This window comes from Pleurodeles waltl, chromosome 7 (assembly GCF_031143425.1).
Source record: "Pleurodeles waltl isolate 20211129_DDA chromosome 7, aPleWal1.hap1.20221129, whole genome shotgun sequence".
Classification (NCBI taxonomy): domain Eukaryota; kingdom Metazoa; phylum Chordata; class Amphibia; order Caudata; family Salamandridae; genus Pleurodeles; species Pleurodeles waltl.
In genome coordinates, this window is record NC_090446.1 from 73,605,058 (window position 1) to 73,628,314 (window position 23,257).

At 47.4% G+C, this 23,257-nt stretch overlaps 1 pseudogene; it reads right to left on the reverse strand.

The window, feature by feature from the left end:
- Nucleotides 1-811: 811 nt before the first annotated feature.
- The window catches only part of LOC138246821 (epidermal differentiation-specific protein-like), a 29,880-nt pseudogene continuing 7,434 nt past the window's right edge, over nt 812-23,257 (reverse strand).

Below are 23,257 nucleotides of genomic sequence, written 5' to 3' on the forward strand. Positions count from 1 at the left end.
GGAGTGAGAAGGAATTGGCGGAAGTCTAAGGCTGCTTCCCATGCTGCACCCCTCCAGAGGAAGAGGAAGAGGCAGAGTGCTGCTGAGTGGCTCCTCTGGTCCGGACCCTAACCCTACATCTGTAAGATCTATAGGAGAGAGCAGAGGTGGGTTGATGCTGGAATTTTCCTCGAAAGGAGGAGGAGGAACCACGACCAAATCCTCGAAACCTCCGAACAAATCTGGAGGAAGCAGAAGAAGTGGCTTGCAAGCCTAAAGACTTGGCAGTGGCCCTACTCTCCTTGAACCTCTCTAGAGCTGAATCAGCCTTGGAGCCGAAAAGCTTATCGCCATCGAAAGGATGGTCCAAGAGGGTTGATTGTACATCAGAAGAAAATCCAGAGCTACGAAGCCAGGCTTACCTCCTTGTAGCCACAGCAGTACCCATAGCCCTAGCAACAGAGTCGGTCGTATCTAACCCAGATTGAATAACCTGGGTTGCCGCTGCTTGAGCATCCGAAACCAGGCTCATTAATTCTTGGGGCACCTCAGTATGAGCCGACTCAATCTCGTCCATCAGGGCGTAAATGTATCTCCCTAAAATACACGTAGCATTGGTGGATTTCAAAGCCATGCTACATGACGAGAAAGCCTTCTTCGACGATACGTCCATTTTTTTAGAGTCTCTATCTGAGGGTACCGCTGGAAAGGATCCTGGAGCAGATCGGGGCTGAGGAAGAGGCCTGAACCACTAGGCTTTCAGGAGTTGGGTGCCTGGAAAGGAAGCCTGGGTCCGCAGGTGCAACTCAATATCTCCGAGCAACAGCTCTATTCACCGCCGAGATGACACCGGCTTCTTCCAGATTTCCATTACGGGATCCAACAGGGCCTCATTAAAAGGCAGAAGTGTCTCTGCAGTTGTTGAGGCAGGGTGCAACTCTTCTGTTAAGATGTTTGGCTTGGGCTCAGACATCGGCAAAGGGAGGTCCAATAAATCAGCCGCCTTTCTGATGACCGAATGAAATGTTGCTGCCTCCTCCGTGTACTCCCCAGATGACGACAAGTCCCATTCAGGAGATATGTCTAGACCACTAGCCGTGTCCAAGCCATGGAGATCTTCACGAGAGTCCTCAATCTCCCCTTCCTCCAATGTCTGTCTCCGATATTCTTGTTCTTCAAGGAGGCGTAGAGCAAGCCTCCTCGAATGCAGTCTCTCCTCTATCCTCGGCGTCGACATGGGGTCAGCAGATGTCGAAGCATGACGCCGCTCCTCGGATCCATCCGACGCCGGATCTAATGGCGCCATGGATTTCTTCGGCGCAGAACGAGGAGTAGGACGGACAGAAGACTGTTCCGGGGCCGGTCTACTCGGCGTCGCTGGCTGAGACGCTGACGCCACAGGCGCCGACGATACCGGCGCCGACACCGGCGCCGAGCCCACATTTCCCAAGGGAAGAAAGGGTATAAAGGGTGCCGGTCACAACGGAGCCGGAGCACCCATGTTGAAGGCCAAAGGGCCTGAAGGACCAGCCGGTCCACCACCTGGAGCCATCTGTTGAAAGATGGAGAACATCGCATTCAAGAATGCGGAACTATCGGCTCCAGGGGCCGGGAAAGCCGGGTACTGAGGTGCCTGGGTCGAAGGCGACATCGACGCCGGTCCCGACGTCTGCAAAGTCGGAGAAAACTCTTGAGGCCGTGGAACCTCAAACACCGAAGGAGGATTAACAGGCGACGTCGGTGAAGTCAGGAAAGATGCAGATGCCAACGGCGTCATCGGCTGGGGAGAGACGGTGGGACTAACTTCCCAAGTATTCTGACGTCGAGTCGAAGGTGACCTCGATCGCGACCTCTCCCTACTCGACCGGCGTCGAGATTCTCGATGACGCCGGGAGTCCCGATGACGCTGATGCGACTTCGGTGACGATGACTTGCGGTGATGTCTTTTCTCCTTTTTCTTTGACTTTGCCAAAAAAAGCTTGGCCTCACATTCTTTTAAGGCCTTTGGATTCATACGTTGATAAGAATCGCACTTGCCAACGTCGTGATCGGAACTAAGACACCACAAACAGTCAGAATGTGGGTCCGAAACCGACATTTTGCCACCGCACTCATTGCAGGGCTTGAATCCTGACTTTCTTTGCGACATTGTAATGTCTCAAAGCAAAAACAGCAAAAATAACTGTAACTACGTCGAGTAGCAACACTAGCTCCCTCGAAGATAACCGTCATTCGAATGGCACGGAAAAAAGGGAACTGACGTTGGCACGTCGGCGAGGACCTCTTATTGCCTTTATGACGTCAGACTGCATCGCGTGGGCAATTGTGACGTCCTCGTCGACGTGCAGAAGCTAGGAAGAAGATTTCCGTTGAATGCTGGCGCAATGGGAGTATTCAATAGGTGAGGAATCCACAGGTAGTTGTATCCATCAGAAAGTTCATGTATAATAGGAACCCAGGCCATCCAAAGAGTGCACATAACAACTGACCTGCCTCTTAGTTCACCATTGGCATTCTTATCAGGGTGGGGGTGGGGGGAGTTGGAGAGTGAATGTTTCTAAATTCTCATTTGAAAACTATCATTTACAAAATTATTTCTCAATGCACTGATATAATCTGGTATACTAAGGTAAAATGGTTCTGTGTAATGATGAAATACACTTTTTGAGTTTTGAACAGAGTTGATTATGCTTGAACACTTTTGCTGCAATTATGTTTTTTGTGTTTTTAAAGTTAGGTTGTGCAGGACACCCTAGCTGCTTTCTTTGTTTAACTTAATTTCACCTCAAATAACAAATGCTTGCTGTTCATGTAACAACTTTTCAATGTTCTTGCTGAGTCAAGGAAATAGAAGTCCAGTGCTGCTGTTAACCAGTGGCTGCATGTAAAGGTCAGGAGGGCCACATGCGGTGTCGGGTAGCAATATATTCCTTGCTAAGACTCAGCATTTTTAACACCGTGCCCAGAAAAGTAGGTGAATTTTTACACATATGTTTTAGAACTCCCAACTGGCGGAGTTGAACAATGTTCTCATTGTGTAAAAATAAAACCTACTCTTGAAGTACTAGCTCGGTGTAAGTAATGGTGTCCATAATGGTGATACAGAACATTTTCCCATAGTTTGGACTGTTCATATAAACATAGTCACTTTCAAATACACTATAATATAATGTAATATAATATGTTTTACATCCCAATCATCAGAAACAACCCCAGGTATAGTAATATTGTTTGTGGAAATGTTAAAAATATAAGGAAACTGAATACATTCAGTAGGACCAAATATATTTAAAGGTACTTCATCCCAAAAAATCCTTTCAGTAATTGGAACAGCAGAAATGTTCACTAGGGACAAGTCTCTTTGCACTTTGTGTGAAGACAATTAAGGCTTCAGAATCAAAACCTCATCCACCCGTTCAACAGCAAAGAGTTAAAAAAGATAATGACGATGTATCAGCAAGAAGAACACAATAACAAATACGATCTATAGTAGAAAGGCAAGCAATGTCAACAGTATCAACAGATGCTATCATAGACAAACTAAATAGTTATGTTTAATCCAGTCAAAAAGCTTACGTATATCATCTGCTGATGCAATAGTTAATGCTGAAGAATCTGAAGACAAATCATCAATGTCTGCAAAGTAACCAAAAGCTGTTTGTCCAAAAACTGGAGGCTATGATGGTAGAAGAAAATTGGTAGATGTATCCTTAGATGGGTCATCATAAACTACGCCATCTGTTTGTGTTGCATTGGAAAATTGCAGACTACTACTTTGGATATTTCTTGTCAGATTAAATGGTGACAGAAATCCACAAAAGTTCATTCTCCACCCCCCCAGCCTTGGGGAAATAATTTCAGTATTGTTTAAAGCTTGAATAGGCATCTCCTGTATGGCAGTGAGAGAGCCAAGGGAACTACTCAGGAATACTTGCGGTCTACTGTTCAGGATCGGCCACATGAAGCAATTTGATGTGGTCAATGGAAATAAAGCAGGCAGTAAGATGACAGTTCTGGCACCGTGTGCACCAAGAGCCAGCACCGGTGCCCGGTAGGATGAACCAAACTCTTCTTCATAGATATCTTTTCTCGAACTAGATCCCCAACTTTAGGAATTCAGCCTGTGGATGTTGGTAAATCCCTCATTCCCAAGGTGGCAGCATTTGTTGATGATTTTGTATTGTGGAACTGTTGTAATTCCTGCAAAACAGTGACATGTTCATTTATGTCAAAAGGTGTTTCTGGCGCCACTGCGCCAGGACCATAAAGATCCGTAACCTACATAAGGATTCCAAACGGGACTTCATAACGGGATCAACCTCCCAAAGACCTTCTAGGCAGATTTTCTAATGCTCTCTGGACTTCATACTAGTAATGAGTCCAACTACGATCTAAACCTAGTACTCTAGCTGTTAAGGATTGCTTCAGTTTTTCCTCTCGCTACAGAATTTCCCTCGGGTGATAAGGAGACGAGAAATGTACCTCAACACCCATCGTTGCCATGGTGTCTCTTAATGCCCTGGAGGCAAAGGCAGGGCCCTGGTCCGAGCGGAATGTTGCAACTGCATATAATAAAGACTTGCAAATCTTTATTAACGGTTCAAGCGTTAGTCGATCGCTGTGGCCACACCCATAGGAATCTAGAACAAGAGTGTACAGCAAGTAGAAAGAATTTGTATGCACCATCTGAATTTAACGGGCCACAATGATCCAGGTACATACACTGTAAAGGTTTGTTGGAAATTAGGAAGTGTGTTGGCAGTGGGCATTTAATAGTGAAACCTTTAATTTGTTGGCAAATGTAATAACTAAGGACATACAGTTTGGTTTGTTTGTATAGGCCAGGCCACCAATAACGTTTCTGTAGTAAAGATATAGTAGCTGTCACACCAGCATGGGTAGAAGCAACACCCTCATGAGCTACTTTGATCAGTTGGTCTCTATGGTCTAGGTTGGCGATCACACAATCATTCACCCCTGGTTTTATTACAAAAGCAATATTTTGGGCACTCAGGTGGTAGAAATATTTATTAGGGCATGCTTTTGGTAAAGGCTTGCCATCAGGCAAGGAGTTTATGGCAGCCAAAATGTCATCATCCAACCTCGTACGAGAGTGAGTTATCACAGCAACAGAAGCCATAGCAACTGCACATTTTGCCACTTCATCAGCCAGTGAGTTTCTTACAGTCTGTATTCCACAATGTTGATGGACCAATGTATGTACTACATGCGCCTGTGGCAGTTTGTCTTTACAATCTGTCGCCTTCCACGATAAAACTCTTTGTTTTATGGTGTTTCCTTTTCAACCTCTGAACCCATTTTGGTGCCAGTAATGTAGGTATTCATTATGGGGACATCTAGTTTATATTGGAGGAACTCTTGGGTCTGTAGTTTTAGATCAAAAGCAGTAAACATCATTGGCAGCCGGGGAGGTAGCCCACTGTATCCAACCTGGATATAAAGCCTTTGCGTTAGGAACGCTGGCTTTGGTAATAGCCTTGAGGGCTGGTATTGATGTAACAACAAAAATAAGTTTCCCCTGTGCTAATGGCCTCTCTTTAAATGACGGCCATCTGCACTGCAGTCAGTGTTTTCTTTGGTGGCGAAAACACATTTTTGCATTGGAGTATAGGTGTGAATTGTACACTATGGTTGTTGTGTCATCTTCATTGAACATGCCATATGGGAATCATATGGCACCAGTAATGACCTGGATTACCAAATTAGTTTTGTTTACACATGTGTAGAGTTTTTTAGCTTCAAGCATCTCAGTCTGTATTGATCTGAAAATGTGTGTATGTTGTGTCGTCTAGTATCTGCCTGACAAATCTGGGTGAATTAAATTGTAGAAGCGTATTATGCGTTGTGCATAGTCTGGAATGTATGGTTTGCCAAAAGAAACATAGCAACAACTGCAGTTTCATGATAGTATTTCATGGATTTAGTTGAGCACATTTCTCTAGGAATTGTGGAGCCAAGCTTTTCCCCTAATTTGAAAACTCATATCCCAGGAACAGTACATTGAGAAAGGCTATCTTAGTTTTCTTAAAGTTTAATTTGTAGTCACGGTCGGCAGATCCCAAAACAATGCAGTCTACCCTGGCTAAATATGTGTTGAGGTCATCATCTGTCAGATAAGTGTCATCTACATAGGACAATGCCTCAGAATCAATATCATGCAGTATTGATGTGAAACAGGCTGAGAATAATCCTGGACTGTTCGTATACCCTTGGGAAAGTTGACAAAATCAACGCTGGGAACCTAATGTGGAAAACGCGCTTAGATCCTAACTTTCAAGCACTAGATTTTGGCAGAAAAAATCATTGGAAATGTCTAGGGTTGTTTTGTATTTTTTGCGCACTATAATATTCATAAGTGCCATGCTGTGTAAATTTTGAATTGCAAATGGGCATATGTGGCTATTTAAATGTCTGTAAGCTAAGACTATTCTATATGAATGGTTTGACTTAGCAACAGGAAATAATGGATTATTCATAGGAGATTCAATTACTCCCTGGTACTCCAGTTGTGAGAGAATTTCTTTCATTGGGACCTTAGCCTTATGTTTTAAAGGATATTGAGGTTGTATTTGTGGATTGGGCTGTACTGATATGATGTGATAAGGAGAATCCCTATTCCAATCCCTTTGGTTGCGGTACAGTGCTAAAGTCTGCGCCACGGCGCAATCTGTGGCCAAGGGTTCTTTTACTGGTTGTGGAATAAGACTGAGAAAAGGGGCAAAACAACATGTTCCCCTTGTGGGAGCGTTCAGACAAACTCTAGCTGCCAATCTTTTTCTACACAGAGAATGTCAGAGCTTAGTGCCCCAGAAGATTACGTTGATGGTGCATTCAGGGTCCCCCCTTCAATTTGAATTTTTAGTGTATATACCCTGTTGGGAGGGAAAGCACACCTGTCTGCTGGCTCGACTTCAAGGAAGTTATTAGTTGCTTTCACATCTAGAAGCTTCCGAAGATTCCAACAAACTATTGTGAACTCTGCCATGCTGTTTAGCAGAGTCACTACCCACATCTTGTTCTTGAGTAATTTTCTCATTATGTGTGGCATGTTTAGCTGAAAGTGCCCAATCTTCTTTTTAAACTGGTGTTTTTGTTTTTGAAGATTATCTTACTTTTTTATCATGACTACCGAGGAGCGTTGTGAGTCCTTTTTTGGATCCACATACTTGTTTCGGTGTTCTGACGGCACTTCTCTCTCACTCCACATGTTGGGTGAGTCCTGGAAGGAATGAGAAGGGCATGTTTCAGTATACCGATAGCAGTAAGAAGGTTTTAAATTGTCCCAATTTCTGAGATTGTTGTTTTTCTCTGAGTTCTCCGAATGCAGAGATTCTCCTCTTTGTTTTATTCTATCTTTATCATTCTTCTGTTTATCAAAGCATTTTTTAGAATACTATTGTACTGCTATGTATTATCCTTACCAGATTTATCCTTTAATTGTGGTTTACTTGGTCTGGCCTCAGACTATCCTGACCTATACTAGTGTAGGTTTCAGCAATAATCTTTGGCAGCCTGCGTTCCTGATCTTGTTGTGGAACATCCTCTGGCGTACTGCCAGTGCTACTGCTTACCCTTTAATATTACTTAGTATGATTGTGGAGAATGTGGCAAATTTGCCTAATAATTTCATCCTCACATCTAGGGCAGGGGCTGCTCCATTTTCACCTTGAATTTGTTTTAACACTTCCAGAAGATTAGCAAGGGTCGAAGTACCATGCGTTGGAGTGTAAATTGTAGCAAATACTATCCCCCAAGTGGTACAGTCATCTACAGAGGGAACAATTCCAAACAGTAAGCACATTGTGAAAATCCTATGTTCATCTTAGAGTCCCGTATGCAGAAACACTGCTTCCAGCGCATTTGTTTTTTGTGCTATCCAGAACAGAATGGCATCGCATTTGGAGGGAACCTTACACATTGTTGAATATAGAGAGTCACCGGGTTTATCCCTGTTATGGTCAAATGTGGTGCTGGTGAGCAGCCCTCACTGAGGAGGTATTTAAGGTCCACATTACGAATTGTATTGATCGTCTATTTCTATCTACTAGAGTATTTTATAATGCTGTAAATCCGCTACCGGCATACTTTGTGTATTCGGATGTGGTGTTTATGTGGCAAATTCTGGCAATGTAGCCCCTCCATTACTTAAGGGTGCTAGTCTGTTGTTTTGGAAAATGGGTCGATGGGCGCCTTGAAACCAATTCTGATGTTCTTAATTAAAGAGAGGTATCATTAAATATGCATAAGCTCTGTATTGTGCAGGTGGGTTTGGTACAGTATATGTATGGAAGTGATTTGAATTTGAATTTGCTACAGGAAAGGTAACGCCAGAATAAAAAATGTCTGTTCTGTACTCATTGTGTGCCTCTACCATGAATATAACTTCTCCACCCTCATCAGTGAGACCATGGTTTAATAAGCATTGTGTGAGAGGAATTCTCATATTTACTGGAATTACCAGTGGTTGTGGCTCTGCCATATTTTAATAGGGTATCATTCAGAGATAGAAATACCAAATTGGGAAATCCTCTTAAGGTTCACTCTTGAACAACCTACAGACTAAATATAGGTATTACCTATTTAGCTGAGGAGGATTGTCCCTAATACCACGAACGTCTCAGTTTAAAGATAGTTATGGTACATTTGGCATGCGCAGGACAGAGTTAATCAGGAGATCCATAAAATTTGCACCTGACCAAATTTTGGTGGCGCCATGTTGTGCAGTTCCTATTATGATAATAAGACTGCAGGATTTTTAGAGCGGCAGCAACACCACATGTAGGTGACTTAGTCACTCCCACACCATCTGGAAACTGTTGGCCTAATTCTGAGCTAGCTCATAGTACCTCATCCTATCTTAGAAAGGAGAGGTTCATTTGTGGCAACCTAGAACCTAACACTTTGACTCCTCAAGGAAGTCGTGGTGGAAAGACCATACCCCTTTCACTCAGTGACTCAAATATTTACACATGCCAAGGCAGAAATAAAGATGCAAGATGATTTCAATGCATTTATTGAAGCAATTGCATCCTATGATAAAAAGCATGAGCTGTGATAGTTAGGTAGATGAAACATAATACAGTGAACTTAGTGACCATCAGTGTAAAGAAAATAAACAATGATCATGGGAACCCTGTGATTTCCTATGTCCTATATCTAAAGTCTGAGAGGATAGCGGTCGTAATTCTTCTGCCTATTCCGGTCTAAGAGAAGGACCAGCGCCATATCTGAAAGGCTGGCAAGGGTCTGCCTGTTGTTTGGTTGGCAATCCCCTCCGTTGGCTGGAGAGTCAACGTCAGGATCAGATAAGCTGTCAATGGAATATTGTACATTGCAGGACAGCCATAACTGGAATGCCCTCTGTCCCCCTTAAGCCTATGTGGTCTGACATGATCATTTTTGGAACTTACTTTGGACTACTGTACCAGCAATACTAGTTAGAATATTGTGTATGGTACATGACAGCCTTGAACAGGGCACAAAGTGAAAATCTGCTGATAAAATGTTCAACATGAACAACTATGCCATCTGAGAAAAAGCAGCTGATTAAAATATAAAATCAATGAGCTGAAAGCAAGCTGTGTTAAGTAATGTAAATTAATAAAAACTTATGTCTACATGAAAGGGCACAAGCTACGGGCCTAATGCTAAAATAAGGGTGCCCAACCCAGGTGCTAAGGGGACTCCGCAACAACATGTTATGATAATTAAGGCTAATTTATCAGACTCTTGGTTGGTGTAATGCAATGTAATGTAGAGTGCTGCTTGTCACATGTGAGGGTATCCAGACGCTGAATAGGAGAGTGTAGGGGCGTGGTAAGGCTGCGTCTGAATATAGGCAGTTTTGATGGTCCCACAAGAAGACTAATTGAATAGCCAGGTGTTCAGCTTCTTGCTGAATTGAATAAGGGAGGAGATGGCACTGATGTGTTGGGGGTGATTGTTCCAGGATTTGGTAGGAGAATGATCAAACTCCTGCTCTGCTTCTGTGGATATGGGGTGTGTGTGTGTGAGTGAGTGTGTGTCCACTCTCGAGTACGGTGTATACGTCATCCGTGGCAGTGATGAGGGCCTTTTCGGTATTGTAGTCTTTTCAGAATCCTGACTGCGAGTCATTCAGGAGTTTGTGGCATTCTAGGTGGTCTGAGAGTTGTCTGTTGATGGCCTTTGTTAGAAATTGGGTCTCTAGTTGGCAGCGGTTTGCACCCTGTCCAAGTAGGGACCCTCACTCTAGCCAGGGTAAGGGGGTCACATAGCTAACATAACCCCTGCCCACCCCCTTGGTAGCTTGGCTCAAGCAGTTAGGTTTATCTCAGATGCAATGTGTAAAGAATTTCTACACACCCACACACACAGACACACACACACACAGTAACACACTGAAAACACTACAAAATGACTCCACACCAGTTTAGAAAAATAGCCAATATTCATCGGAGTAAAAGAAGACCAAAATGACAAAAATCCAACATACACAAGTCAAGATAATTGCTTAAAAGTTTAAGCAAGTAGTAATTCATAGGAATCAATGGAGGTATCTCTTTAGCACCTAGTACCTGTGATGTGTCAAAAACAAAGGCGAAGTGGGCAACAGGGGAAGTGAGGTGCCAGAAAAGCAAAGTGATATGTCTGTTCCCTACTGCGCACGGAAGGTGATGCGTTGATTCTTTTCTCACAGGTGGACAATGTGTCGGTTCCTTACAGGCAGGAAAGGGGATGACTCGATTTCTGGACATGCGGCCTTGGTTCCTTACTGCTGTTCGGGGTAGATGAGAAAGTGGTTTCCAGGGTCGATGCGTGGAAAATCCAGACGCACTGTGTTGATGGGACCAAGGTGAAACAGGCAATGCGTCAATTCTGCATCCGCAAGACATGTGCTGTGTTAATTGTTCTGCCATGAGACAGGTGTGGGTTGATTCTTTTGGCGCATTGATGCATGGATTTTCTCCTTCAGATCACCAGTTTGCACTTCCAAATGCCCAAAGGCTGGAGTTGGTAGCACCTGGCAAGTCATGATTCTCAGCAGAAGATCCCAGGCATTGATGTCCCTGAGACTTCTTAACAGGAGGAAAGCTCAGTCCAAGGGGATTGGAGATTGTTTTGTGTGAGGACAGGTGCAGCCTTATTCAGGTGCAAGTCTTAGCTCCTCCCACCACTCTAGCTCAGAAAGACCCATGCGCCTGGCAATGGGCCATCAGGATATGAAGGGCACACCTCAGCTCCCTTTGTATGACTGTCTAGAGTGAATAGACAAACAGCTCAACTGTCATCCTGACTCAGACATGTATTCAGCAGACAGGCAGAGGCACAGAATGGTTAAGCAAGAGAATGTCCAATTTCTAAAAATGACATTTTCAAACTTACAATTCAAAAACCAACTTCCCCAAAAGATGTATTTTTAAATTGAGAGTTCAGAGAGCCCAAACTCCAAATCTCTATCTGCTCCCGATGGGAAGTTACACTTAAAAGATATTTCAAGGACGTCCCCATGTTACCCTATGGGAAAGTTAGGCCTTGCAATAGTGAAAAACTGATTTACCAGTATTTCACTATCAAGACATGTAAAACACATCAGTATATGTCCTACCTTTTAAATACACTGCACCCTGCCCGTGGGGATTCGTTGGGCCTACGTTAGGGAACTGGCAAATGGTTGCACATGTCAAGTCGAAATGACAGTTTAAAATTCACACACAGACACTGCAGTGACAGGCCTGAGACATATTTAAAGGGCTACTTATGTGGATGGCACAATCAGTGCTGCAGGCCCACTATTGGCATTTGATTTACAGGCCCTGGGCACACACAGTGTACTGTTCTTTTGGACTTACTAGTAAATTAAATATGCCAATCATGGAGAAACCAATCACCAATACATTTTAGATAGAGAGTATATGCACTTTAGCACTGGTTAGCAGTTGTAAAGTGCTCAGAGTCCTAAAGCCAACAACAACAGGTCAGAAAAAAATTGGAGGGAGAAGGCAAAACGTTTGGGCCTAGCCCTGCAAAAAGGACCAGGTCCAACGGTCTCCTTGATGACTTTGGCTGGGACAGTTGATAATCGTATGCAGTTAATTTTATAATAAGCCTTGAACCACTTGTCCTTGTGTTAGACTGATTCCCACTTTTCTTGTTTGACTGCCCAGCTACACACAGTGTAAGTTTTACTTTATGCCGTGATATCCACCTTCTCCTGACACTGACCCTCTATTTTCTCTGCTGATTTCTTTAGCTATTATGGGTACCTCCAGCACTTTCTGTGATTTGGTAGTGATGATGATCCCCTATTCCTTGTGGGATTGAATCATCATCGGATAGGTGCAAATGGAAAAAGAACTTAACTAATGCTCCCTCTATGTAATCATTATTGAACAGGACTGCTCTTTGTGTGTGTCATCCTTCCCTTACTTTCTATACAGATCATTGTTTCATTTAGTTGCCTTGCTGTGCAATCACTGGAGCACTGAGTACCTATACCATATTATTATACATTATTATTCCTCATTGCATTTTTAATGTCATTAATCCCATGATACCTATATAAACAATTAAATTATTTTGATCTGTGATATTTGTGTCAGTTATCTTTTTTCTTTTGTTTCATTTTGCTGTATCATGTAAATTGTGTCATTTAATTCAGTGTATTTGTTTGTCTAAATTACTCAATGTGGAGCATTGTTATGTAGTGTCATGATATTTTGGTAGTTTCTGTACTCAAATGTCGATATGCAACCATAGAATGCATAAATTCATGGTAGCAATTTCTTGAGGAAAGGCTCAACATTTGAATCATCAAACACCACTTTTTTAAAAAAAATCCAGAGGAAGCAACCCAGTTTTGTGGAGTGTACTTTATGACTACTAAACATATTTCATGTGTGTATTACTGATACATTATCATCATCTAAATACTTTCGCTGTGGCTCTATTCTAAACTATTCAGTCATTAAACAAGACCAAAACATGGTAAATTGTGATACAGTGAGAAAAACTGAAAAGGAAAGTACAGTTCAGTACAGGCTGTAGAGTTGTACATGATATCTCTCCATTCAAAGGTGAAGCTATCAATGGTACAGCAAGTGCAGTGGCACCTGGGGCTGGGGCAAAGGGGGCCCTCTGCACCACAGTTATGAATGTTTTTTATCCCTCAAAAGGAGTAAAGGTGGTCCATTTCCAATGCTTTCATTAGGGCCCTAAGGTTTCCTTGCTATGGCACTGCCCTATTTAATGGATGAAAACTTTATTAAGTTTATGAAGTAAATTACACTTGTTGAAGCAGTTCACTCATTGGACTCCAGTGGGAGAAATGTGCATATCAGGAAAACTAAATCAGCACAATTTAGCCCATGTGTTTTCCATTAGTAAAAGGAACATGTGCAGGGAGTAAATCTGTGTTCGATTTTTCAGTTTTAAATTTCCGGATGCACCTTGTCCCATCATAAAATACAGACAATTCTGGTGTTTTGCCCAAGCGTTTTCTTTGGGGTTTAAATCATTGTCACCAAATATTAATTGTTCAGTTTGTTATAAAAGAAACTGTATCAATGCAGTCTGTCATAACTTGACAAAAAAGTGGCTTCTGCTCTCCAGTTGTGTCAGTGACATCACTAAAACATGCCTGGCCTTGTTCAGTCTGAACTGATTTCGTCTACAGAAATTATTTCTACTTATTGGACCATATTCACAAATGTGAATTCAGCCATAAACATAGGTTTACACTCAAATTTAATTCTGCTACACATAGCAGGAATTAAGAAAGTGATAGCTGCCAGGCATACCCCTTTTTTATGGGTCGGAGATTTCAGCAGCCATAAATTCCCCTCAAGGTAGGGGAGCATTTAGCCTTTGAAGTATGTGGAATTTGGAAAATCCCCTTTTCCCCTTTCCACTCTGTAAAGAGAAGCAGACTTATTGCAGCCAAGTGAGAAGGACAACGGATCACCAGCAAATGTGCTTGGGTTGTAGGGGAACGAAAAATATATGCGCATTTTCACATGGGCTTCCATTGCCCTTGTGTTTAGTTCCCTGCTCTGGAGAACTCCACAAAGCAGGAATGGGATGTTTCTGGGAATGTCTCGTGACCCCCCAAAGAATACACATGAAAACCTGCAGCTGTAGCAGTTACCCTTGCTCCATGCATATCCCTGAGAATGTTTTTGGAATTGCAGAAGGTTGTAAACCTACACCTGTATGAAGGTGTAAATCTGCCAGTGCATTTTTACAACCTTCTAGCAAATTCGGTCCAAAGTCTGAATGAAAGAAAAACCCATAGAGAGGGTCAGACTCACTCACAAACCCACATGCTTGATTACAATATGTGTCTGAAACTGAAATATGTACAAGGCACCTAGTGACCCATCACATTGTGAGATCAGCTAAGGCACTTGGGAGACAAGTTAGATGTCAGAGCAGTAGTAAGACCCATTCAGAGTGTGGGTTTGACTCGTGTCCTGTGGACAGAACGACACGTGCAGCTGTGGCCAGCATATGTGACCCTCTGATTTGTACACGTTTTCAGAGAGCGCTCTTTTCATCAGAGGTGCTTTAGGTATATTTAAAGTGTGGAATTATCTTATGTTGTGTATAAGACAGACATTGCAGCTGCAGGGTCACAAAGTGGCCAGAGTAAGGTCTTTGCAGCGTTTGTGCTTGGAACAGACATGAACTGATGCCGCAGTGATCCTCAATAGCCAGGGAGGGCACAGAAATGGCTGAGGCAAGGTCACATGCAGATGCCAGTGATTCATTGCTGCTCAGCACCTACAGAGCGGAGTCAGCTGGAGGTGCAGTGTACATGAACACTGGCCAGTCACAGGATGGCACTAGGTCAGGTTATATGGCAACCAGTCATACGTTGGCTCCCCAGTGACATCCATTAAGTGTTCAGAGCACGGCCTTGGCTCGCTGACTCCCGCAAACAGTATTACTGCTATGGAGCAATACCAGTCAGTACCGCAGGCCAAATAAGGCATTAGTTGAAATTCTGGTAAGGAGTCATAGGCCCTCATTACAACCCTGGCGGTCGGTGTTAAAGCTGCGGTAAGACCGCAAACAGGCCGGCGGACAAAAAAAGGGAATTATGACCGTGGCGGAAACCGCCAACATAGACAGCCACTTTAACACTCCGACCGCCACGGCGGTACAGACAAGCAGGGCGGCGGTCACCGCCAACAGACAGGCAGAAGACAAAGTAACGCCCACAGTATTACAACAGGCCAATCCGCCACCTTTTCCGGGGCGGATTCCCCGTGGATAAAAACACGGTGGAAACAGATATTTCAATGGGAAAACGCTCACCTGAACAAACTCCACGAGGAAGGAGGGCATCATGGAGCCGGAATTACAAATCCTACCTGCCCTTGTCTTCCTGCTCATTTACGAACACCAGCAACGGCGGCAGCAACGACAACGGTGAGCACTGCACCTACGACATAGGGGAGGGGGAAGGCAAAAGTCAGGGGGACACACACGCATCACTCCCACCCTCATCCTCGCACATTACAACACACACACCAATGCATGTCAAAACATCACAGTAACAAACCACAACCCCCCCCAGAAGAATGCAAAGACCAAAGGAAATCAGTTCAAAAATTGTAATGTATCAAAATACAGGTACCAAATATATACAGATATATATACACATTAAAAAGTATATACATTAAGAGAAGCAGTGCAGGTATGCACATATCAATGTCCGTGCACCACTGGTCCAAAAATGCATGGATGAGGCCCACAATAGATACCTGTCCACAAACGGAGAGAACACTGCTGGGGCATCAGATCGAAATACAACAGGCACCTCAGGGGGAAGCTAAGGGGGGGGCACCTCAGCCAGATTACAGCACCACGCCAGATCCACGACGGGGCTCCATGCCCATTGATGTATCCTGGGGAGTGCAAAGCCACAGTCTCTTAAGTCTCTACAGTGGGTGGGTTGCCCACTGTTCAATCCTGGGGAGTGCAAAGCCACAGTCTCTCAAGTCCCTACAGTGGGTGGCTTGCCCACTGTTCAATCCTGGGGAGTGCAAAGCCACAGTCTCACAAGTTACTCCAGTGGGTGGTTTGCCCACTGCTTTATCCTGGGGAGTGCAAAGCCACAGTCTCTCAAGTCTCTACAGTGGGTGGTTTGCCCACTGTTCCATCCTGGGGAGTGCAAAGCCACAGCCTCTCAAGTCTATACAGTGGGTGGGTTGCCCACTGTACCATCCTGGGGAGTGCAAAGCCACAGTCTCTCAAGTCTCTACAGTGGGTGGCTTGCCCACTGTTCAATCCTGGGGAGTGCAAAGCCACAGTCTCACAAGCCACTCCAGTGGGTGGTTTTCCCACTGCTTTATCCTGGGGAGTGCAAAGCCACAGTCTCTCAAGTCTCTACAGTGGGTGGTTTGCCCACTGTTCCATCCTGGGAAGTGCAAAGCCACAGTCTCGCAAGTCTATACAGTGGGTGGGTTGCCCACTGTACCATCCTGGGGAGTGCAAAGCCACAGTCTCTCAAGTCTCTACAGTGGGTGGGTTGCCCACTGAACAATCCTGGGGAGTGCACAGTCACAGTCTCTCAAGTGGATAACAGTCTCCACTGCTTCTGGAGGGGGAATGGTGCCCACACTGCATTAGGCTCCCCGTGACGGTTCCTGTTCCGTCACAGTACCAGCTGTACATGTGATAACGATGCTTGATGTGGCGGTGTTCCCTTGTCCAGCGGTGCTTTGCCATGTCGGTCTCTGACCTGTTCAGCGGTTCTCTGCCCTGTGCAGCGGTGCTTTGCCCTGTTCAGCGGTCTTCACCATTGCGGTGATTCCCTTGTTCAGCGGTGCTTTGCCATGCCGGTCTCTGACCTGTTCAGCGGTTCTCCGCCCTGTGCAGCGGTGCTTTGCCCTGTTCAGCGGTCTTCACCATGGCGGTGATTCCCTTGTTCAGCGGTGCTTTGCCATGGCGATACTCCTGCCCTCCTGGGCACTGACTCTGGCGGTGGTCTCCTGACCAGTGATGATACTCCTGCCCTTTGACGATACTCCTGCCCTCCTGGGCAATGACTCTGGTGGTGGTCTCCTGACCAGTGACGATACTCCTGCCCTCCTGGGCACTGACTCCGGCGGTGGTCTCCTGACCAGTGACTATACTCCTGCCCTCCTGGGCAATGACTCTGGCGGTGGTCTCCTGACCAGTGACGACGGTGCTGGCGGTGGCGTCCCGGCCGCCGGGGAGGATGGCGCCCTTCTCCGCCGTGCTGCTATCACCAGACTGTGCAGACTTCTTCTGGCCCTTCACCACCTTTGGAGGAGTCACAGCTGACTCTGCAATCCCCCTGGGACCCTTGTGAGCAGTTTTGCCGCCAGGAGTCTTCACCCTGTCCCGTCGGCCACTTTCCAACTTGAGATGCTTTACAGGGGGTGAACTGGCAGTGCTTTGGCTCCGTGTCACACTGCTTGCCCTGGTGGCTGGTGCACTCCACACACCTTGAACATGCACCACTGGTACTGGAGTCTTTTTGGCTGAGGCGCTACTATGGGACTTATGAATAGGAGGGGTGGGGATGGGGGCAAAGAGGTCAACGTTGCTGAGGGAGAGTTTATGACGAACACTGGGATGGGTAGCTGGAGGGGGTCTGGGAGTGGAGGAAGAGGAGGTGGTTGTAGGAGGTGTCACTTTAGGTGTTTTGGGTGCAGGTGCAGGTACTGGAGGCTGTCGTGAGGTGGATGGATGTTGGGTATGTGGGTGCCTGCGTTTGTGTACTTTGGGAGGGGGTGTCACAGACACACTGGGAGAGGACACAGGGGACGTGTAAATGGGAGTGGGGGTGGTGAGTGCAGGTGAGCGTGGTGTGGTGCTGGGAGTTCTGGTGCGAGTCCTAGTGCCTGTAGATGTAGTGCATACAGGTAAGAGTGTAGACGACACTGGGAGGGAGGAGGGAGACGATGAGGAGGGGGACACAGTGGAGGCTTTGGATGTTGCTGTGTCTGTATGTGGGTGATGCTTGTGTGAGTGCCTGTGGGAAGTGTGGTGCCTATGTTTGCCTGAGCTACTTTTGTGTGTTGAGGCGTGTGCATGCTTGTCTGATGGTGTGCTTGGGATGGGCTGGGGTACAGGGGATTGGGTCTGGGTGGAGAAAGTTGGAGGGGGGAGGCTAGATACAGGGACAATGGCTGCCATCAGTGCTGAGGCCAGAGATTGCAGGGTTCGATGAAGGGCAGCCTGACCAGAATGAATGCCCTCCAGGAATGCATTACCGTGTTGCAATTCCCTTCCTATACCCTGGATGGCATTCACAATGGTAGACTGCCCAACAGTGAGTGACCTGAGGAGGTCAATGGCCTCCTCACTGAGGGCAGCAGGGGTGACAGGGGCAGGGCCTGAGGTGCCTGGGGCGAAGGTGATGCCCACCCTCCTGGGTGAGCGGGCACAGGGCGAATGTTGAGGGGCTGCTGGGAGGGCGGTGCTGGTAGGGGAGGTGGCGGCTGTACCTGTAGAAGTGTGGGGCACAGATGGTGCCGCCACCACAAGGGAGCTCCCATCAGCGGACGAGTCCGTGTCGCTGGTTGGTGATCCGCTGACCGACGTGAAGCTCCCCTCGCCCTCCGTCCCACTGGTGCATTAAGAGTCCGTGGTGTGGCCCTCCATGGCCATGTGGGATGCAGCTCCCTCGTGCTCCGGTGCCACTGTACCTCCGCCTGATGATGCTGATGCACAAAAGAACAGGGAGAGCAGAGAAAGAGGGGGGGGACGATTGAAGAAAGACAGGTTGAGTGCATGGCTTACCGCTACCATTGGCGGACAATACAGACACAGCAGCCCCCTGCACTATGCCGTGCTCCTGGCCTCTACAGATGCAATTCATGGGATCTGGCCTACATCGCTATGGTGGACATCTGCACACATGGATGCCACAGGGGCATGTATACCTGTACTTGTCACTCTACTGCGGTGGGGTGGAGTGCCACATGGCCTGCATTACGGAGGGGCCTAGCCTATGGAAGTCGCCCTGGCCTAGGGAAACCCACAGTCCTCCTCCCACACCCAGACCCCTCAACTGTGCGCAAAGTCCCCGGAATTAGGGTGTACTCACCCCCTTGTGTCTGCTGTGATGCCCTCAAGCGCCCATCCAACTCCGGGTAGGCCACCGCCAGGATCTGGAAAATCAGGGGTGTCATGGTGCGTTGGGAGGCCATTCCCAGCTGAGCCTCTGCCGTCTTCTTGCTCCAGCGGCGAATGTCCTCCCATCTTTTCCAGCAGTGGGTGCCCCATCTCTGGTGGACCCCCAGAGTCCGGACGTCCTTTGCGATGGCACACCAAATGTCCTTCTTCTGGTGGGCGCTGACCTACAGGACATGCACAGGGGAAGAAGAGAAGTCATTAGCAAGAGCACCGTCGAAGTGAGTGGCCCACATCCCTGCCCTTGCCATGTGGCACCTGCATTCACAGTCCTTCATGTTCACTGCACTCTGCCCCCTTCCCTCTAACAACCAGCACTCTCCACCCAGGCATAGCCCATACAACGTGCTCCCTGTGTACTTACCTGTTGGTCTGGAGGACCGTAGAGTAGCGTGTACTGGGGGAGGACCCCATCCACAAGCTTCTCCAACTCCTGAGCAGTGAAGGCAGGGGCCCTTTCCCCAGACGCAGTAGCCATTGTCTCTTCCAGACCGAGGTCACAGCAGCACTTGCAGTGTAGGTCCTCTCCTGTCGAAGATCAGGTATCAAGTGATTGAACAGAGAGCAAATGGCGGTCACGTCCGCGGCGGTGCATATCATCACCGCCAGCGCACTTCGTCATTGGCTCCTGTGACCCATAGGGTCCAATGTTAACCAATGCAGCATTGCGCCGCGGTCTTCGACCGCGATGGTGTACAACGCCAGCGCAGTTACCTCACATCCCATTGTCCCACTTTACAGGTCAGGCAGCCACCATTTCAGGGGCCCACATGGCTTCATTTGCAACTGCATCACACATACCTAGGCCTACACTCGACACACATACAGGAAGATAATTGTCTTTGCTGTTGTGTTCTGTGTATCTGTGGGTACATACCTGGGATTTTGTTGACTCTGTGGTCGCTATTGTCCTTCCTAGGCACCGTCAGCTGGGACATTTGAGAAGATGGCGGAATCCTCCGGTGTACCGACCGCTGGTGGACCTGTTGACAATGGAGGAGCGACATTTACTCATCACCTACAGGTTTGACCGTGCCACTATCCAGGAACTTTGTGCCCAGTTGGAGCCAGACCTGATGTCACCAATCCGCCATCCCACAGGAATCCCCCCTCAAGTGCAGGTGCTGTCAGTGCTCCATTTCCTTGCAAGTGGATCGTTTCAGACAACAGTGGCCATGGCATCAGGGATGTCCCAGCCTATGTTTTCCAACATGTTGTCCAGAGTGTTGATTGCCCTGCTGAAACACGTGAGGAGCTACATCGTTTTCCCTGAGGTAAAGGATTTGCCTACAGTTAAGGGTGACTTCTATGCCCTTGGACATATCCCCAACTTCATAGGTGCTATTGATGGCACCCATGTAGCTCTGCCCCCCCCCACAGGAGTGAACAGGTGTACAGGAACCGGAAGAGTTATCATTCGATGAATGTACAGATGGTATGTTTGGCAGACCAGTACATCTCGCGGGTAAATTCTATCTTCCCTGGCTCTGTGCATGACGCCTGCATCCTGCGCAATAGCAGCATCCCTTATATGATGGGTCAACTCCAGAGGCACCGGGTGACTCTGGTTACCCCAACCTGTCCTGGCTACTGACCCCAGTGAGGAATCCCAGGACCAGGGCAGACGAACGCTACGAGGCCCATGGGCGGACTAGGAGGGTGATCGAACGCACCTTCGGCCTCCTGAAGGACAGGTTCAGGTGTCTGCCTATGACAGGTGGTTCCCTATTGTACTCACCGAAGAAGGTGTGCCAGATCATCATCGCCTGCTCGATGCTTCACAATCTTGCTTTGCGACGCCAGGTGCCGCCTTTTCTGCAGGAGGATGGTCCAGATGGCGGTGTTGTGGCAGCTGTGGAGCCTGTGGAGCCTGTGGACAGTGATGAGGATGACGCTGAGGAAGAAGACATAGACAACAGGGAGTCAGTCATAAAGCAATATTTCCAGTGACACACAGGTGAGAACAGTTTTCTTTTTACCATGACATTCACTTTCACACTTCTACCTCTATCCTGTCTATCAGTTCATAGCAGTATTTGGTCACTGAGTTGTACCTGTCCATTACGGTTTCACAGGTGTGGTTAGCAACGTGTGTCATTTGCTTGCATCCTTCAAGGACTTGTGATGTGAGGTATGTTGGCTTTACAATTGGAAACGCATGTTGACACTGTCATTGATTATACATATGTACCAAATCACAGACTGATTCTAGATTGTTTTGTGGTTCAAGGGTGTTTATTTCAGTGCTCAAAAATGGAGGGGGGTAGTAATATGGTGATGGGGGACGGTGGAGGAATGTCCATGGCAGAGTACAGTCCATCAGTCACACAGGTGCACTGCCCATATGGGCATAGGAAGTGGAGCTGGGGCAGTTCCAATCTGGACAGGCTAACAAAGTGAGACAGTGGGAGGATAATCACAGTGGTTTCATTTTTTGGCGGGGGTCTTGCCATCGTGCTCGGTCCTGTTCCTGGATCTCAGGGACAGCTTGCGGGGTGGTTGTCTGTCTGCAGGGGGTGGGGTGCTGGTGTTGTGGTCCTGTGGCGGGGCATCCTGTCCACTAGCGCCGGCGGAGGTGGTGGGAAGTTCATCGTCCATGCTAGTGTCAGGGGCCCCTTGGAGTGCCACTGTGTCCCTCATGGTTTTTTGTATGTCCTTCAGCACCCCTACGATGGTGCCCAGGGCAGAGCTGATGGTTCTGAGCTCCTCCCTGAACCCCAAATACTGTTCGTCCTGCAGGTGCTGGGTCTCCTGAAACTTGGCCAGGACCGTCGCCATCGTCTCCTGGGAGTGGTGGTATGCTCCCATGATGGAGGAGAGGGCCTCATGGAGAGTGGGTTCCCTTGGCCTGTCCGCCCCCTGTCGCACAGCAGTCCTCCCAGTTCCCCTGTGTTCCTGTGCCTCCATCCCCTGGACCGTGTGCCCACCACCACTGCCCCCAGGTCCCTGTTGTTGCTGGGGTGGTGGGTTAGCCTGGGTTCCCTGTGGTGGTGGACACACCGCTGATTGACGTGTCCTGGGTACGGAGGTATGGGCCCGCTGGGTGGGTGCTGTGCTGGTGTTACCAGAGGGTGGAAGGTCAGTATTGGGCTGTGCCTGTGCAAGGGGAACCGACTGTCCCGAGGCCCACGATGGTCCGGGCTGGTCATCAGGATCCAGTAGGGCAGAGCTGCTGTCGTCACTGTGGGCCTCTTCTGTGAGTGGAATGGAGATGTCTGGACCCTCCGGTGTGGTGACGTTCCGTAGTGGTCCTGCAGGGGTATAAGAGCATGATTATTGCATGTGTGTGTGTCATGGTGTGCAATGGTTGGGTGAGCGTGTACCCCAGTGCTAGCATTCCTGTGTGGGGGCTTGTGTGATGATGGTTAGGGGGTGTTATGAGTATGTGCAGTGGGCATGCTTTAGTGATGGGTGTCCATGCTTTGTTGTGTCATGCAGGGCTTGGTGTTGGGATGAGTGGTTTGTGTTATTAGTACATTAGTGAGGATTTGGGGTTATAGGGGAGGGGGTGAGGGGTGAGGGGGTGGGTGTGTGATAGCATGCAGGTAGGGTGGGGGATATGATAGTTAAGATTTGACTTACCAGTGTCCATTCCTCCACCGACTCCTCCGAGGCCCTCTGGATGCATGATGGTCAAGACTTGCGCCTCCCATGTTGTTAGTTGTGGGGGAGGAGGTGGGGGTCCGCCGCCAGTCCGCTGTACCACGATGTTGTGCCTGGAGACCACAGAACGCACCTTCCCCCGTAGGTCGTTCCACCTCTTCCTGATGTCCTCCCGATTTCTTGGATGCTGTCCCACAGCGTTGACCCTGTCCACGATTCTTTGCCATAGCTCCATCTTCCTGGCTATGGAGGTGTGCTGCACCTGTGAGCCAAATAGCTGTGGCTCTACCCATAGGATTTCCTCCACCATGACCCTGAGCTCCTACTCGGAAAACCGGGGGTGTCTTTGGCGTGACATGAGGTGGTGTGGGTGATGTGTGGGGTGGTGTAAGTGCTGATGTGTGGGGTGATGTGTAGTGGTGTGTGGTGTTTTGTGTGTGTAATGTTGTATGGGTGATGGTGTTGTGTGCCTCTGTGTGGTGAGGTTCTCAGTTGCTGTGCTCTC